The sequence below is a fragment of the Orcinus orca genome, chromosome 15 (genome assembly GCF_937001465.1).
Source record: "Orcinus orca chromosome 15, mOrcOrc1.1, whole genome shotgun sequence".
In the NCBI taxonomy this organism is placed as follows: domain Eukaryota; kingdom Metazoa; phylum Chordata; class Mammalia; order Artiodactyla; family Delphinidae; genus Orcinus; species Orcinus orca.
The window spans coordinates 36,156,279-36,161,956 of record NC_064573.1 but is presented as its reverse complement, the minus strand read 5'-3'; the positions used below and the strand labels follow the sequence as shown (position 1 = coordinate 36,161,956).

General features: G+C 37.2%; 1 pseudogene; it reads right to left on the bottom strand.

Annotated features, from left to right (window-relative positions):
* Positions 1–1,271: 1,271 nt before the first annotated feature.
* LOC117197995 (amyloid beta precursor like protein 2-like) lies at positions 1,272–1,965 on the bottom strand (annotated as a pseudogene).
* Positions 1,966–5,678: the final 3,713 nt, after the last annotated feature.

The window sequence follows — 5,678 nt, the reverse complement described above, 5'->3', positions numbered from 1 at the left end:
AGGGAAGTCCCTCTTTTTTTTTTTAAGTTTCCTCCATGTATTTTTCTGCTTCTCAAGGTTTTCTTTCTTGGAAGTATTGATGTGTTTAAACTCTGTATGTTCTCCACAGATCAGATTAAGGAGTTTGTAGGTGAAGTTTACCTGTGCATAGTAGGAAGAGTCATGGATGGGGTAAAGGAGATGAAGAAGAAAAAAAAAAGTCACAGGGAAATAGAAAAAAAAATACATCACAGGGGCTTCCCTGGTGGCACAGTGGTTGAGAGTCCACCTGCTGATGCAGGGGACACGGGTTCGTGCCCCAGTCCGGGAAGATCCCACGTGTCGCGGAGCGGCTAGGCCCATGAGCCATGGCTGCTGAGCCTGCGTGTCCGGAGCCTGTGCTCCGCAACGGGAAAGGCCACAACAGTGAGAGGCCCGAATACCGCAAAACAAAACAAAACAAAACAAAACAAAACAAAAATCACAGGTTAACAGAACCTTCAGAATTAAAAAAAAAAAAGAAAAAGGAAAATAAGCAGCTGTGAGCATCAATATCAACTATACAAGCATCACAAAGACACATGTGAAGGAAACAAAATCTTCAAACCTTTCCATGGGGTCTACAGATCATTTTGTGCACAGCTTGGAGCATCCATCTTCCAGAGAAAAGCAAACGTCCCTCATCTTCCCCAGGATGCTGGCCACCTCCCCCTTCTATCTTCTCTCAGTGAATGGAAGGGACAGTGGAGACCAGTGCCTTCAGAGGAGGTGGGAAATGCCCAAAGAGGAAAACAGCACATCTGGACATTACTCGGGAGGGAAGTGAGCAGTCAAAAGCTACGGTGAGTCAATGGCAGACAGTGGAAGAACATCATGTACAAATTACAGGTTAGTTTCTGTGGAAGAACTGGATTCAGAAGAAACGCAGTTGTGTCCCTAATCTGTACACACAAGGCTCACTGAAAGATACTGGAACTCAAATGCTTGTTTTGAGTGTCTCGTTGGTGACAGGACTTGTGTAGAGACACCCAGGTTCCCAGTGGTGGGAGCACCAGACTTCCAAGAAACTGGTCCTTCAAAGGAATCTTGAGAGGGGGATCATGATGTATTTTAAGGATCAACTGCGGCTCCTATTTCAGTTAGTTTCTCAGCAACTTTCTGAAAGCTCATTTAAAGTGAATACTGCATTTTCTTTTTTTTAAAACAAAAACCAGGACAGTGAGCCATAAAGAGCTGATTGACACAATGCAGCTGGAACAAACGGCCTGCAATTAGCATATACAGTTTATCATTGAAAATCAACATTTTCCATTTCTACAGAGAGCATGTGTGAGACAATACAATAGAAGTGGGATTCCTGATTAATTTTTAAAAGAAAACTACATCAGTCAAATATCTGTAATAAGCATTTTTTTCACTTCATTTAAGGTTTATATGTCATATATTGTTATATTAACATTTTTTCACCCATTTAAAAAGAATGGAAATTGTGATTCTACAGTAGTACTTTATAGTTTTAATGATCCAGGAGGTCTGAGTGTAAGATGAAATCCTCTGGAAGTAACTGTCTGTCAGTTGTCGATCCAAACCTCTGGACGTCTGCTGCCCGCCTCACTCCCCACTCCAGCCAGGTGTCGCGCTTCACATGCTTAAATCTGCACCGGCTCCAGGTATTTGTAGATCGGGTTTTCGTAACCATGATTCTGCATCTTGTTCAGGTGACGCTCTCCTGAAGTGAGCATTGGGTCAACCTCCACGATCCCATGGCTGATGGTGTTGTACTGCCTGTTGCTCAGCATCACGAAGCTGATGACAATGACTGTGGAAATGGCCACTGCAATGGCCAGCAGACCCATGAGGGTGCTGCTGTTCAGACTGAAGTCCTCTCGCAGGGGCCCCACGGATTCCGGCCCCCGCCTAGAGACCTCTGACTCTCTCGGCATTGAGAATCATTTCCTTCATATCCAGGGTCTTGTCAATGACCATGTTTTCATCCACTTTCTTCTTACTTAATAAATCTCTCCTTGGCCCCAGATTCCACCTTAGGAATCTGGAGAAAGAAGAATGATTTAAGAAGCATAGGAAAAGAAATAATACAAAGTAGAGCAGAAAGCAGTGTAATTGAAATCAGGAAAACAATACTGGAAATTAATGAAACCAACCTGATTCTTTGGAAAGATAAAATATTTAGTAAATCCCTAACCAGGCTAATAAAATTAGACAGAAAAATCACAGATTTGTAATGGAAGAAATGAAAGAGGTATGGTCCCTACTGATGTCATGGGCACAAAGGATAATAAAGTAATATTTGGAACTATTCTAGGCCCACAAATTTGATAATATATAGGAAATGGACCAATTCTTTGTAAGGCATAGCTACCAAAACTCAAACAAGGAGAGAGAATTTTAGTAGCCCCATACTTATATTAAAGATATTGAATCAATAATCAGTAACCATCCAAATAAGAAAGCACCATGCCCAGATTGTTTCACTAGTTAATTCTAACAAATATTTAGGGAAGAAATAATACCAATTATTAATAATATTTCCCAGAAACTAGGAGCAGAAGGAATGCTTCTTAAGTCATTTTATGAGGTCAGCATTACCTTAACACCAAAACCAGACAAAGATATTACAAGACAAGGAAATTATAGACCATTATCTCTCAAGAATCTAAATGAAAAAAAAATCCTTAAAAATATCGCAAATTGAATTTAATAATTCATTTAAAATTATATAACACAACTAAGTTGGATTTATTCTAGGCATGGACACTATTTGAATATGAAATAGTATTATACACCTTATCAACAGGCAAAAGCAGAAAAATCATATGATCATATAGATTAATACAAAAAAGCCTCTGGTAATGGATTAGACTTGGAGATATCAGATGTATCTACATGTATCTATATGTAACCACCTGTATAAATACTCCTATCTATAAATACAGGTGGTTACATATAGATACATTTATAGAAATGTTTATAAATGTAGTTTTGTATACACATGTATACTTTTCTTCCTCTGTCAGATGGAAGGTCCTCGATGCAACAGCACTCTGGTATCAATCAGCAAACCTAGAGTTCAGATCTTGGTTTCTAATACCATTTTCCAATAAAAGGAACCAGGGCTCCTTAGAGAAATAGTTTATTCTAGGAATAGGGCAATAAATGTACTATAACATCTTGTAGTACTAGGAAGTAAGGAAGTGTTATTAAAAAAAAAAAGAAGAAAATAGCATTATGTCTAAGGGATACAGGGCCAAATTGAAAGAGCTCCTAATAGGCACAGCAGGAAAAATTTGAGAAACAAATAAAATGATAGTATTTGATTATAACGCAAAGTAAAAAATAAATACCCACAATCCATAGTTATAACATAAATGACTGAATGAATAAAGTATTAATAGGAGAGAAGATATAAATCTCCCTTGCAGAAGAATTCCAAATAATTTATGCAGATACTATGACCTTAATGAAGGGAACATAAATCCTCACTCCTTAAGTGTGGGCTCTTCCTAGTGACTTCTTTCCAAAGATAAAGGTATGGAAAGGTTAAAAAAAAAAAAAGAGTTTACAGTGGAAAAATCTGATAAACACCACACCAGCCATGTGATTAAGATCAATATCGACAGTGATAACTAATGTTGATAGTATGTACTTTGCTATTATGTGATGAAAATGGCACTTGACATCTATGTCCTTTCTTTGAATAAAACACGTAATCTCAGTCTAGTTATGAGAAAAACAGAAAAATGTTAAATGAATGTCATCCTAAGAAATACCTGGTCAATATGTTTCAAAACTATCAAAATCTTGAAAATGTAGAAATTCTGAGAAATTGTCCACAGCCAAGAGGATCTTAAGAAGCCATGTAAGTAAATGGAATGTGGTATCCTGGATGGGATCCTGGGAAAGGAAAAGATATTAGGTAAAAACTAAGATATTCTGAAAAGAAGTATGGACTTTAGATATTAATATATCAATTTTGGGTGATTAATTGTAAAAAATATATTTTACCAGTGTATTATATCTATAATTCTTCCTGCTGTTACAGTTGTTTCACCCCTTTGTTTCTGTAGGATTTTTCTGGCCCTAAGGAAGTTGTAATACTTGTTTGTTGTTTTAGTAACTATTATAAAGTGATATCTATTATTCATCAGGCCCTAGATAGGACACACAAGATTATCGACCTGTTACAGTTTATGATTATGTTCAGCATACGACATAAGGAGAGAGGCAATGTGCTATTATTCATTACTTCTTTCAAGTTTACCTACATTACAGTAAACAGCCCACATACAAGGACAAACTCAGCTGGGCACTTTTAAGATAACTTCATATATCTTTGCTTCTGTCTTTATGTGTCTGAAAACAGTCTGTTCCTGATTACTATGTCTTACCTACAGATGTGTCTCAAGAGTCTCCCAACATAATGTGATCGAAGTTTTCTCATGTCACAAACTGTTACTGTCATCTTTCTAAATTAGTTCAAATCTCCCTAGAAATGGAACCATTCACCAGAAGCCATGTTAGCAATGAATTAATGAAACTGCCTGTCTCCTTCTCAGCTGGACTTTCTCCAGTGCCCAGTCTCCCCAGCCACAAGCCTTTTTTCAGAATACCTTCCTGTGTATGCTCAATTTTGCTCAATAGTTTCACTGCTGGAACTTGAGTCTATGACCTTAATACACTCAGATATTCAAAGCAGTGAAATTGTTGTAGCAACACCAGTCAGAGACATATTATAGTTAGTGCATAGTTCACAAATCTTGCATCACTGCTCCATCACCTTCCTACTGAAGGTTGAAAGTTCACCTTATAGTGTCACTTTATGTGAATAAGCAAAGATCCTCTGTCTTCTAAATATGGGCCTTTATGTGGTAGGAAGGTCAGAGATTTATCTCAAGCTTCTGAGATTTGGAGGACTGCAGTAGAATAGGAAACTACCCCATTTTTCTTATTTATGAGTGTCTTTGAACCTAAGAAATGTCTCATTTGTATACATCTAGATAATCTATCTATATATTTAAGGAGTTTCCAAAGCAAGGCAGGGGAATGTAACCTTGAAAATAATATAAAATAGCTGTATTGCAAAATGTTGTAAATATTAGTTGAACACAATGAGACATTTGCTAGGGGCCGAGGAACCAGAAAATTGCAAGCATTTAAGAGAAATATCTCTTACTTTAAATTCACTTGCAGTTCCTGGTGACTGAAAGCTGCTAAAGGAAAAGAGAAAACAGTAACAGCAGCAACAAAATCCCTCATAAGATTAATAGCCACCCACTGATTGTAAATGTGAAGAGGACCTCTCCAAACACAAAGCTGAAATGTAGAGGAATCCACCTTTATTAAAATCCCTGACCTCCTGCCCATTAATAGATAAGCTCTGAATACCACATACAGCAACACTTTGCAATGTTGTTTTGTAAAACTTGATTTTCACTTCCTGTAATCAAATCTTTGTCCTAGCCCCCAAAATGTTTTCATCATATTATTCCTAATCTTGATTTCCTTCAGTCAGAATTATGTTATTATTCAAAAAAAAATATTGTAAATTTTTGACAAAAAATTGAGTATCCTTGCCAATCTGGCCCCAGAAATACTTGTTACCCATTTCCCTTCCTTCCTGGAGGAGCCTGATTTTTCAGGTGTTAAAAAATAAAGTATTTTACAATGACATGGAGCAGAAG